Source organism: Branchiostoma lanceolatum, chromosome 2, assembly GCF_035083965.1.
Source record: "Branchiostoma lanceolatum isolate klBraLanc5 chromosome 2, klBraLanc5.hap2, whole genome shotgun sequence".
Lineage (NCBI taxonomy): Eukaryota > Metazoa > Chordata > Leptocardii > Amphioxiformes > Branchiostomatidae > Branchiostoma > Branchiostoma lanceolatum.
In genome coordinates, this window is record NC_089723.1 from 25,941,041 (window position 1) to 25,954,590 (window position 13,550).

Consider the following 13,550-nt stretch of genomic DNA (forward strand, 5'->3'; position numbering starts at 1 on the left):
TAAGTCAAGAGGTACTGTCCTTTATGATTCAATGGAGGTTGAAAGTTTATAATGTCTCAATAAGAAAACTTTACAATGTATAGTGCTGGATATATATACCCAACTGTGTGGTTGTCTCTACATTATGCACTACATACTGTAGAAAAGTTAATCATGTTTGTTTCTGTGTTTACAAGTAGTACACATTGATAGTCACGTTGCCCATGGGACGCACACTGACGACAAAGTTTAATAGTGAGAGGCAATTGCAAAGTACTACTGCCAGTAAGTCTAATAAGAAGAAGTATGCAGTCTAGGACACATACTGTGCGGAATAGAATTACAAAACAAAAAGTGCATGGCAAAGTTAGAACTTGGTATATTTTACTTTCTCGAGTTGCACCACAGTTCGTATAACCTGTCGAATGATCTTCTTTCTGTTAGCTTCAGAGAAATATGATATTTCATAATATATTTACCGCAGTTTGTCAACCGTTGTGGAGTTAGGATATTGCATCACTAACAGGTTTCTCATACTTCAGTCATAAAACGTTAGACGTATGGCAATAAAATGGTCATCATGATATACTTTAAAATTGCACTGGGTATCAACAGCGGATTGACAATTGGCGTACTTTGAGTTCTAATTCTTGGCACTGATGAAGACTGTCTATATGTGGTGTGGATGAAATTCTATTTGTTGAGGTTCTAATTGTCTACGCAACACTCTTCATGTAGACAAACCTGCACTTTCAGTCTATAGACTATAAAAAGTACCCCAAAACATTCATACTTCTTAACCTTTAGCACACTGGCTGAAGTAGCCGTTTGGTACCCCATTCTCTATCGGTTACAGCATTAGGCAGCAGGGAGAAGGTTGAAACACTCTGAAAAGAAACTTTCTGCCGCACAAAGTTACACCCACTGTGGCGACAGTGTGACAAAAATGAACGACTTTCTCTTTATCAGGGTCCCGCACGGTCCCAAACAGTCAGACTTGGACAGCAAAGCGAGAAACTTCCTTTGAGTAGATTCAGGTGGGGTGTGGCTCACCGAGGGGTTATTGATCGTGCAGGACCAACCGGGCGAAGCCCCGTCTACCCAGCGCCTTTTGTTCTGTAAAGTCACCCGTTCAACACGTATTATACTCCTCACAACACGGAGAAAGACGGTTCTAAATAAGTTCTGTAGGAGTGTTGAGGCCGTGATCTTGGTGGGAGTTTCTGGTGGTAGATTTATGATGTAGTGGTTCCCACACGATTGTAGAAGTGGTCTCTCTAACGATGTATGTATGTGACCTAGTAGGATGGTAATAGCATATACATTAGCGTTGGTCTTGAAGCGAACCTTTGTTTTTTCCACTTTATCAACCAGTATCTGCTTTGATAGGAAATTTAATGTATTCACACCGATTATAAGGTAGCACCTTTTTTTATTTCGTCGTAAGCTGACGATTTTCATATTTCACGGTTAACAACAAAATCATGACGCAGCACATCAATGTTTTATACATATATTGTCTCCTTTGTCCCTTAGAGTACCTGAAAAAAGTTTGAAGGTTTGTTTATAAAGAGTCCACTCATAAAATGAGTCCACTGACTTTTGCCTGTCTTCAAGATAACGCTCCTTTACACCTGTCGGATTTGTTTCTTCTTGTTCTTTATTCATTGTTTTCCTTCTGCTTTCCTTCGTTTCACCTTCTTCAACCCTTCAGTGTCTGGGTTCATAACCCACTAGCAATCTTAGCGACAAAGTATTCTTATTGAATCCTTTGAAAACGATATTTCGTCAAAATCTAGTATCAATATATGTAGCAATACAAAACACTAAGGATTATATCATCAAACGCTGATGCATATTTGTGTGTAGTAACGGTCCCTGTATATATCTAACTTTAAAAGCGTAGGGTTCTTTGAGGGTGTTCTCAATTGATAGGAAAGCAGTTGTGACTCACTTTTCCCTGAGTTTGAGTCTTTTTAACGCCTTCGCCACTCTCAACACACTCATCCAAGAACACCATTCACCGTGACATCTGCGCCCCTGTGGTCATTTTATCCTTTCCACAATCACCTTTGTGTGAGAAATGTTTCTCCAGATGATACATCATTTCTGTCGAACCGTTCGTCTTCTTTCAATCTTCCTGCGGATCTTGTTCACTTGTATTGTTCGTCTTCACGTGCTTCGAGTCCTTTTTCGTTGCACGGGACGCGTTCTTGTTGTACCTGGCACAAAGGCACCGTCAGTACATGCATCGTGCCGATTTATTACCCCCCTCCCCTGGTTGTTTGAAAGTTCATGAATGCGGCATCATCGTGCCCTACGGGGGGAGGTGCGATGTGATACGAGGTGTTAGGTTTTATTGGACACCTTTCTTCTCCTTTCTTCATCTCCGGACCATTTTTTTCCTCCTTCAGGAAAACTGCGCGTCAGTGAATTTTCTCCATTGTACCCGGAGCCATTTGTTTGTGTTCGACACCTCTGCTTTCAGCTATCTCCCCGCCATATGTTGCCATTTGAACTCCCCATTCAACTGTCTCCTCTCAAAATGACTCCGCCACGACCTCTCTATGACAAACGACAACATTACCGCCAAATCCGGCGCTCGGGGACACTGTAGTATGATTGCGAGATCGCAACATCAGTATTTCGCGCGATTTCCCTCGTAAAAATCCATCCCCCGACACCCCTAAAGGGCTTGCTCACTGCACTTAATTTTCCAGGGCGAGAGAAGAGGTGTTATATAGCAACATGAAAAATAAACCTTTCTTGTGACGGACGCAAACCCGATAAAACTTCAACTTCCCTCAAGTCCTTACACCTGTAGATACATGTACACAACACACGCACACGCACTTTATATTTCTCGGACCTTCCCAACCTCGGAAGTGAACATTTCGCCCCAAGCGCGTCAAAGAGAGACCGCCACATGTACTTCATTTACATGGGGGTTATCTCAGAAGTACGGAGCGCGGTAGAAGGCGTACAGGTAAGATGGAGAGGGATGGATGGAGAGGTAGGGAAAAGTTGGAATGAGAGCTGAAGGCGTGTGTTGGATCGGGGAGGTACCTGTCAGACGGAGACGGAGTGGGGCCCATTAGGCCCGATGGCTTGGCTCCGATAAGAGACAATTTCGCCGTGTTCCGGCGGACCCTTGTGACATGCAAACTTGGTTACGACCGGCCTCCAGAGGCGCGTTAGAGATGGAGTCGGGGCAGGGACGCGACACTGTATTGACAGAAGTGTCGCGGCCCGAGATGAGCAAACTCTTTGATTTGTAGCGCGATCTTCCCGGGGATAACCGCAGACGCACTTCCATAGACTCAGAAATTGACTCCCAAGCAGAAAAAAAACGCGCGGATTCATGCGCACGGTAGTTTCTGTACGGGCGAAAGCTCGAGTATTGACTTTAATGTCACACCCTGAAATGGGCGAACTGTTCGATTCTGGAGGTGATGTACAGCTGCGCTGATACCGTACACACACAACATCATCCCAACAACGCCTCTTCTCACAACAACTTTTCACCAAGTCAAGAAAAGGCGGGTTACCAGCTTTCCGCCGATTCAGGGCGAATATAAGGGAGGGAAAATATCACCTTTATTCAACAACACAAGCCTCTACATCTACATTTATTGCGTCTTAAATAACGGAAATGTGTATCGGAATAAAGACTTGTGACCCACGCTACACCATCCCCGTAGAAAGCCGGTTGACAGAAACTCTTCATTCGGGTCCTCTTGAAAAGTGCGTGATTTATGGGGTTCTCCGGAAGGTCCGCAGTTCTCACGTTCACCAAATCTCGCGCGGAGATAAGAAGCCCAAGAGGTGAAGGTAAAAGTTCTCGCACTTCCCGGGAATTTGACCCTGTGTTCGGCTCAATGTGTGTACTGAATTAGGGGAGCATTTCTCGGGATCCACGCGACATTTGGGTTCTGAAAGCGGACATTGAGACGCCAGCCATTATGGACCGTAGTTTGCTGAGTAGTTTAAGGGAAATTGAGCGTAGGAAAATGAAAGAGAGAGATTATGGACGCTAGGAACACCTTGGACAAAGTTAAGTTGCGTCCTCGATAGTAGCATCACGGCTATAGCAATATCAAACCCCCGAAAAAAGTTTTTAACATGGTTAGGTTATTTGGGAGAAGTTACCACCAAGCAGACACGTTTTTAGACTTCATATTAGCGTCTCAGTGCAGGCTCTGTTTGTGTGTTTAAAAACACAAACATGCAACGTATTGTTGACAAAACATATCCCTTGGCCTGTCTACTTAAACATTTGATGTCTGTATTAGAGGCGTGGACTGTGTGCTTTGAGGATACGTAACGTTAGGTCACCTGTGAAGGTTTATTAATCCATAGTAATAGGAGGAACTGCCGCAAGATATCTATGGACTTACCCATCGGCTGATATTGCATATCTTAGGCAGGCTTTACACTTGTTTGTTGTTTTAAACTAGTACTTCTTTCGTAGATTACAGCCGGCTTCGCAGGCTGTAGTACACTTCTGTAGTTGACGTCACTTCATTCCTCTTTACACTTAGAAATATGCTGCAGTCTACGACAGAAGTAGACTACGATGCGTTGTACTACGGCTAAAAATGAAATGTAAACACAGCCTTATTTAACGTAAATGTCACGGTCACCCCGAAGCTGTTTGTCTTCACCTTGACATTGTACAGAAAAGAGCAATGTTACCCCGTCGGTTTTAGCAGTGTTGTATTCTGACCGTTAGAGGTGAAACTTGACCTGTGTAATACGGTGTAAGTGTCAGGATTATATAGTTCTTGCTCACAACAAGGATCCAACTGTTGTTGTGGGAAATAATTGGAAAACGTATCAACTTTCTCATTGCAGTATTATTATCCCCCAGTCCCTCATGATTCACTCATTAAGAAGTACCAGTAAAGAGAGGATGTACGTACGTGTGCAAGTTGAGTGCAAGTCTGTAACGTGTCGCTATTGCGGTTGGCGCAAGGAATTGCTGTAGACGTCAGTAGTGTTCTTGGCACGTTGGTTGGGTAACCTGTTTGTTGGTTGACTTGTTTATCGGTTTGTTCATTTGTTTGTTTCTTTTTTTGTTTGTTTGTGTCTTGATTTAGTACCGTACAACTTTATTCAGGTGTTTGCGGATTAAGGCGTATTTACTTCCACTTTAAGCATCAAAATGATATTTACGTAAGTCTGATGGAAGCTCTTACCTGTGCTTATATCTATAAACTCTAGGTGTTCCATATTTGATGTACTTTTCTTCTGCAGCATGCCAACGCTAGCTTCGACTTTCCATTAAACTTTAATTCATAATCTTTATTTCTCCACGTATCCATCCATCCATCCTTCCATCCACGCATCCATCCATCATTCCTTCCGTTCACAAAACATTCAATCTTTTATTTCTTCCATCCCTCCCTCCATTCATCCATCCACGCATCCATCTATCCGTCCATCCACCCACCCATCCCTTTATGTACGTTCTTGTTAACTTGTCTGTATAGCGTGTAGACAGATGGTCTTCAGTTTGGGAACTCCGTGTCGGTGTGACTGCATGCTGGGTGATCATCTTTCTAAAAGTAAATAACAAATAAAAACACATGTCAGCGTAAACAGTGAATTAATGCAGACAAAATGTACAACAATCCACGTAGCACTGGTGTGATATATCATGATATGATATTGCATATAAGCACATATCAGAAAGGTAAGAGGTTATATGCTAACGTGATAGAAACATGTTTAGATTACTGTTGTTTTTGACATAACAAAAATCATCGTTTGCTGATGGCAAGATCTAGCTTTTATCTAGAATGGTATTTTTTCAAAGATTTGTCAAGAGGCAAGCATATCGCATTGTTGACGTCAAAGTTCATGTCTTGATATCTCCCTTTAGCAAAGCTGGTGAACGCTTCAATACGAGGGACATTATTGCAAGAAATCAAAATATTCGGTTCTCCTTTTTTCCTCTTGTTTATTTATTTTCATAGAGCGTTCAGTGTTGTCCAAGTAGTTACATGAGTAGGCGAGGAAAAAACAGAAAGCGCATTACTAGAATACCAGAAACTAAAACCACTGCCTGATTTACCAAAATAGCTCAGACTTTTGGCGGGAAAAGTTTACAGAAATCGACAAATGTACACAACTATCAACGACGTAGGACAAATTCAATGTAATTTTACGTTCGAGTTTCGTAGGGCTGTGGGATTGTGTGGTACATCGGAATTGATTGCAATTCTACGTTCTGTTATTACCGTATTTTTATCAATACAAATAGCTCATTAGAAAGAGAGAAATCAGCGAACATTGTGGCGAAGTGCTCAAGTTATACAACTTACATCAATTCCGCCACTGATGAGATAATCAACGATAAAAGCATAAAGAAAACTGATTGACAACAAATAAGTATGAAGCGTTGCAAACTGCCGAGGAGCTAAACCATTAGGTTATGCTACTGGTTTTCATCGAAGCATGTCCGTACGAAAGGTCAATCCTTTATTTCTGTAGACATTATTGCTCTCAAAAGACACATTTAACTTTCAACTGTATCCACCTTTTTCTGATATATTCGTTCATTTGATGAATTAAAGTGGGAAAAAGCATGACGTAGTCCACTTCAAAACATATAAACACACAAACATCGTCCCACGTGTTAAGTGAAAAAAAGTAATGTACGAAAGTTTGAAACGCTAAATCATTTTAATTCTTGTGTCCATTTGTGTGTGTGTGATTTTTGTCGTTTTCATGAAGTGCGTAGCCATTTTCATGAAGTGTTAAATTAACAGTTTTTACGAATACAGATAGTTGCCAAATACAGTGCATTGCAAAATTTCCCTATCAGACCGCAATTCATAAGTAGTACATACTGTGTGAAGGGTGTGACTTTTTGCCCTATGATCATACATGTGGTTTCCACCACCCATAGCGTTGTTAATCTAAAATTGTTCCCCTTTATCTTTTATTGAACTTTTGTGCACGTGAAATTGACCGCAATCGCTTTGTTGTTTGTACCACAGGGAAGCCTTCTTTTTTTTTTTTACAACTTTCCCACGGAATCAAACAGAAACAGAAAATTACGACAAATTCATCAATGTCGACCTTTTCTGGAGCTGAAATTTACAGCAGTGACGAATCAAAGACGCGTTTTTTTCTTTTTTCCTTTACCTTTATTTTTTTGTTCTTTGAAGTGAGAATGCCAGGGAAAGTGCTTGCAGATGTTTTGTTGAAATTTAAGGAGAGCTATTTGCCCCAGATGGCTCACCTTGCGCCCTGCAGGTGCCACCAGCAGATGTTCCGAATAAAAAGGGTACAAAACTTAAGATTAAAGGTTAGAAAACAAACCGACAATTGATGGCAACTTTTCGGGACACGTGGTATGCGGTGTGAAATTGGGGATTTTCGAGTCTTGTCGTCCCACGCTTTTCTCTAAGCCCAGTTTTACAAAGCGCAGTCCCTTCCACATGGGAAAGTTTCAAGTGAAAATGTCAAGCCAATATACGCCATCGGGAATGTGTGTTATCTTAATATTTCGTCAAAGAATGACTGGATGAATCGGACAACTTTCGACAAAATTGAAAGAAAAGAAAAATCACAGGAATAGAATCACAAGAAATGTAGTGAAAAAACTTTGCCTTCAATTCGAGAAAACTTTGTGACATGAAAGCGTCAACTGAAACTTGGGCACTGGTTCAAAAGTATTTGCTAGCTACACATGTCTCTGGATAGAAACATTTCTCTATGATAATCTTTCATAAGAAAGGGAATGCACTCCTGCTTATCTATCAATAGAAGTCAAAAGAGAAAGATATACAAACTTGGATTTTTCCCGAACAGCTCTCAGTTTCAAAAGTGCATTGTTACAAAAAAGACACGGTTTATGTAAGTGTTTTTTGTTGTTGTAAACTGTAGTACGAAACATCGTAGTCTACTTCTCTCGTAGACAGCTTCATGAGCGAAGCAGTTGTAGTACACTTCAGTAGGCCCGCTTTACACTTTTCAAAATAAAGGGAAGTCTACTACAGAAGTGTGCCGCAACGTCTGAGGCCGAAGTACACTTCTGTAGTAGACTTTACTTCATTTCTCTTTTATACAATCACGGAGCCGAAGTCTACTAGAGAATTAGACTACGATGTCCGGTAGGACAATTTCAAAACGCAAGTGTAAAGTCTGCCGTAAACCTCATTTCATTTCTCTTTACACTTAGCAAAAAGGCGGTAGGTAGTAGACTACGATGTCTTGTACGACAGTTTGGGAAAAAAAAGTATAAAACGTGCCTAGGTATGTCGGAAATAAAAGATATATCTTGTTTTAGAAGTCCATTGCTTATATCATCTGTAAAGATGTTATACAATATCATACAAACATAGATACGACAAAAACTATTCACTGCAAATTCTGGAAGATTATAGAAATAAAACCCAACATCTTTATTTTCGTAGATTAGAGCTTGGATCGTCAGAAAACGGCTAATCCCAGCTTAGGATCGGTTCCAACTCCTTTAAGTGGGGATTTAAACGTTTATAAACAAATGGTTCCAATTTGCTTTACACAACGAATTTTTTCTGTTGATGTAGACTGGTGGGGAAGATTCTTCCGTCCAAGCAAAGGGTAGACATTCCTGGTAAGACTTAACAGATGAAGGGGTGAAATATGAGCCCTGTATTGTCCAGTCCGCAGGTACGACAGATGGACAGAGGTTTCGGACAGAGCACTTGTCACTGACCACCATAGGGGTGACGAATGGACTGACTAAAGCCAAACAGGACGATCTTTTCACAGAGTCTCCCTCCAACTCATATTTCCGCTTCAAAACGACAGGTTCTCATTCACACGCCCCTTTTATGGGATTTTTTCGCGTCTTTCATTTGAAAGAAAAAGACCGTTGATTTTCAAAAACCTTTTGAAATGAACATAATACCTGTCGAAAACAGGTAATATCGTTGACGCCTTTTTTGTGTGTTGCGGGGATTCAAAAGAAATTAAAAACGGTGAAGCTGAGTTGTTTGTTTGAAACCTTTGTAACTGTCTAGAAAATGACTGATGACTTCAAGAGTTTTTCTTATGCCAATACTTTTTTCTGAAACCTATCTTTATAACGTTCAACGACACTTAGATAGAACAATAAAAACATATTTTAACGTTGTTTCTTTCCAATAGTGCTTTTCAAAAGTTAGGTTTGTCGAAATTCATATTTGTAAAATGATTTTGCCAGTTGCCGTTTTGTAAAAGGCTTTTTTCAAGTTGCCGTTTTTGGTTTACATCTGTATTTCTAAATTTCTGTTATTTTCAAGTTGATACAGAATAAGTAAAAAACTGCGTGCACCACACCAAATCATAATGATATCTAATAAGCACAATATAACGGAAGTAGCGCCGTCCCCTAAAATCACAAACACATGCGATTGCACTCAGCTAAGAACTAAATAATGATGTACGAATTAACCGCTTATGTAGTTCATACAAATTACCAATTTCTCTGGGAAGCTACATTGATTGAAAAACATTTTATATGCTGTCATTAGCCCACTTTACCGTTAGCCTAACATATAGATTACGCTGTATAAATACGCTCATACGATTCAATTCACAGGGAGAGTAATCATATCAATATTTTGCGTGACGACTATTTATATCTTAAACAAGACTAACAAATTTAAGATAGAGTAATATCATATTTTCATCTGTGCCGATGTTTTAGGTAACACATGTCGTCAACTATATGAATGTGTGTTTATAAACGCGGAGAAAATCTACTATTTTCGTTTTTAAAAGGTAAAAACGTGTCTGTCCATACCAGAAGAATTATATCCTATTGCAAAACGGGCAGCACATGTCGCTAGAAATATAATTTCTATAGTTTCAATGATTACAAATGATTGAAAAGTAAAACTGGAAACCAATTCATGACACTTTTCCATTCAAATTGCTCTCCTTATACTTAAACCATTTCCAATCATTTCTGTTTAAATCAGAATAAAACTAGTCAAATTGTCTCAGAAATCAAGCACAAGTATGGCCGCAATCTTAGCCTAAAAACTGAATGTTTACAAACAGTGATTATTGACGTGAAGTTGGACTTTTGACTTAGTCGAACTTTATAACATACACGTTCTAGTAATACAAATACAGGGCATAACCGAGCATTGTTTATGAACTTGCTTATGAACTCTTTTTAGCAAACAGAAAAGTCGTGTGTTACAATTACCTGCATAGTCTACTCAGTTTTAAAATTTCAGATTTGATTTTTGTCCAGCAAACGCTCACATATGAAACAGTTTTGATATTGTCTGGATCTGTTCATAATCGCCGATGTTGTGCATACGAAAATATAAGTAATATCAATTCGGGGAATTCACGAAATGTAGCCGAAAGCGTTAACTGTGCTCTATGTCACGTAGATGTACATAGATGTACGTTATTTTACTTCTATTGGTAACAAAGTTTTACTTATTTTCCAAAGGAAGAAATTGTTTACGTACTATCTGCATCTACGTTTGGTCGTATTTCGTTTTGTTGGAAATATTATTCTGTTTCAATATGGTTGATATCTTTATCGTTCTATTCTCATCACTTATTTGAAAATTATTGTACCACAAAAATAGTATTTACTTATTCAAGACATTTGTTAAATACTACCTCTTTTTCCGGTATTCTATAAACGGTGTAGTTAGGAAAGCGTGTACTTACTTTTATATTGCAGAGTCGTGGTCCCGTGTTCACACTGTAGATGGAAGCTGTTCTTCAGTTTCTATTTCTACCTAGAAATGTAGAAAAATAACAAAGTAAACACACTATTTCTTGTAGAATTAAACATAGAATGTGAAGTATAGTTGTGATCATATAAGGTTAGAAAACGCAACTTCGAATCGTTCAAGTATGCTCAAATGACGTTGTATTTGTGATATTCTAGTGGTGCGTTCTCTCAGCTACAAGGGTATAAACGAAGAGCGTATTTTCAAGCATAGTTTGACGGTAAGACTGACATTTTAATTCCATTCTCCTTTTGCTTTATTTCGTTTGATAGAAATACAGATCATTACACTATGTGTGAGATGGCAAAATCTAATACCAACGATCCAGCGCGAAAATGTCTACGAATTAACACGTTTTTCGAACGGCGCTGAAAAATAAACATATCCCAGCAACATGGGTGGTTTTAAACGGAACGAAATGTGTAATTTTAGGGATTCTGTGAGCTCATAAGAGCGTAGAATATTTAGTTCACTTGACAGTTGAACTTACAGGGTTGAGGGGACGGTGGCAGCTATCGTTGGTGGTCTCACCCTGGCCCGGTAGTGTCGCCGACGTGCCGGGTCACACCGCCACATTCTCCGCACTCACCCAACGAAGTCACCCGGTCTCACCCTGGTCGGGACTTCACTTTTGTTTCCCGCCAACCCTATTTGTCTCCGATTCTTCCGACGGTCCCTCCTGGCTGGACACCTTCTTTATTTATGACATGGGGCTCCGGACAATGGCCGGAATGATAACGAGAAAAGTTTCTCACGGCAAGAGACAATACAGCCCAAACAATAACAACTTTAGCAATGTCCGTTTCTCCTTTGTTTGTTTGTCGTTTTAACAGAAACACAATCCGGACATGTCTCCACGTCGTTAAGAAATACCTATGTTCTCCTGTCTTTTAAGTAACGCTTTAATAGATGGAAAGACGAAATGTGGACTTTCTCACGACTGGAATTTCGTTTCCCAAACGGTATGGAGTCTTGGATTGCCAATTCCTTCCCTTTTTTATGTGGAGTTTTCATGCGAAACAAAGCACTTTGTAAATGCAGCTGTTTCATTTCGTTGAAAGAAAATGATAAGGTCCCTTGTACTAAGTAGGTTCGTTTCCAGTCTTAGTGAAAATAAGTGACAAGAGGCAAAGTGTGACATATTTCTGATGGTGTTGCCCAATAGAATGAATAGCTAGCTACATGACAATTCCTTATTTATGAGCGTCACCCACTATGATAACATTTCGAGTTTTGCATGGTAACACACTAGACTTAGACATTTTACTACTAGCATTAACTATTAACGAAACTTCCAACTTCGTTCGAGAACATTTTAAGCAATCGTAACATAATAGTTATGCCTTCAGCACTATATCGAATATTATTTCATACCATCACAATCCAATTTCTTTGTGTTGATATGAATTGTGGAAAAGCTAGGTTAACCTAATGCACATTTCTGAAAAATGAATTTTGCTTTAAACAATGTTTTTCAATGATAAAAAGTTCGTTACATTGTTGTGCGTTTCTAAGCTTAGCCGTTGCAATTCTGATGTTGCTGGACATATTGTCGCTGCATATACGGACACATGCTTCCTGCGAATGTTACGAATAATATTTTTTCAAACTTTCTAGCTTAACTAAGGGTCTTGGGTAACGTTTTGTCAAATGTATAATTCTAGGTTTGGTATCAATCACACATTTACATGTTAGAGACAACCCAGCTAGGATAAAGTCGGTAAATAATTCAGAATCGTTACAATACAAAACCACTAGATGTAAACTTCATATCACATATGTACCAGTGTATAGATGGCAGTATAGAAAGTAGTATTCGATATAGAACGACATGTCCATTTTTAGTACCGAGTTGTTTATAAGTTGTTACTACACACACATTTCTTTGTTTTGTGTCGGGGTCGCCCTTGAAATTGTGTAGAAAATATAATGTGACAACAATATGTGTTCCAACTGTATTTCTGTCAACGCGCGGCCCTTTCTTATGCGTCTGTTATTATTATCGTTGTAGTTTGTGGAAAGTCAGAAACTGCCCCTCCCCTAAAATTGAAAAAAGACCTCTTTAATGTATTTGTTGTATTTCTTTCACTCCTTCACGTTAGATAAAGTCTCTCTCATTATTTTTTGAAAATTCCTGCCAACAAAATCTGAGAAGTTTAACTCAGGGTAGTACGGAGGCTGTTCTCTCTCTCTTTCTCGCACTCTAAACGACATTTTATCAACATCAAATGTCAGAGCGAGGAGGTTAAAGAAGTGTCTATTACGGGGAAATTGACATCATCAGCTCTCCATTTTCCCAAATCGAGCGCTCGCGGATAACCGAATAACCATCCACACAGCAATTGGAACACTCTTTTCTACACGCGCTACAATTGTAGGTCTATTCTTTCTATTTAGAGCGCTAACGACCACTGAAATTATTTTTCTAGCTTTGATGGGTGCTTAGTTTTAGTCTGATGGGGCAAGAGGATGCTCAATATATCTTCTAGAAATTAATATTTATTAATGGTAGATTTTATGGGCTTGTTAATGGAGTTTTTTCTCTGGTAATTAGGTCGGTACTTATCTGAGATTTTAACGACAGTTCTGCGCGTTACCGTGTCCAGATAGGGCTTTGTCCGCCGCTGAGAAAAACGCGATATTTATCATCTGGACCTTCCATTTAGTCTACTTTCCACATCTAATGAGAAATTCATGTAAAATAAATAACACCAAAAATGCAGTGGCGTTTGTGAGAAATTGCTGTTTTGTTCAAGGAATATATTTCCGAGTTTTTCTCTATTTGATGATTTCTACGATTCCTGATCAATACTACCCGCGTGCGCGGTACTT

General features: G+C 39.5%; 1 long non-coding RNA gene across 1 annotated transcript; it reads right to left on the minus strand.

Annotated features, from left to right (window-relative positions):
- Positions 1 to 212: 212 nt before the first annotated feature.
- LOC136428225 (uncharacterized) lies at positions 213 to 11,514 on the minus strand. Its single transcript, XR_010754598.1, has 3 exons — positions 11,209 to 11,514; positions 10,654 to 10,724; positions 213 to 5,540 (listed from the first exon to the last, which is right to left on the minus strand). It is a non-coding gene; the product is annotated as an uncharacterized lncRNA (long non-coding RNA).
- Between the last annotated feature and the right edge of the window lie 2,036 nt (positions 11,515 to 13,550).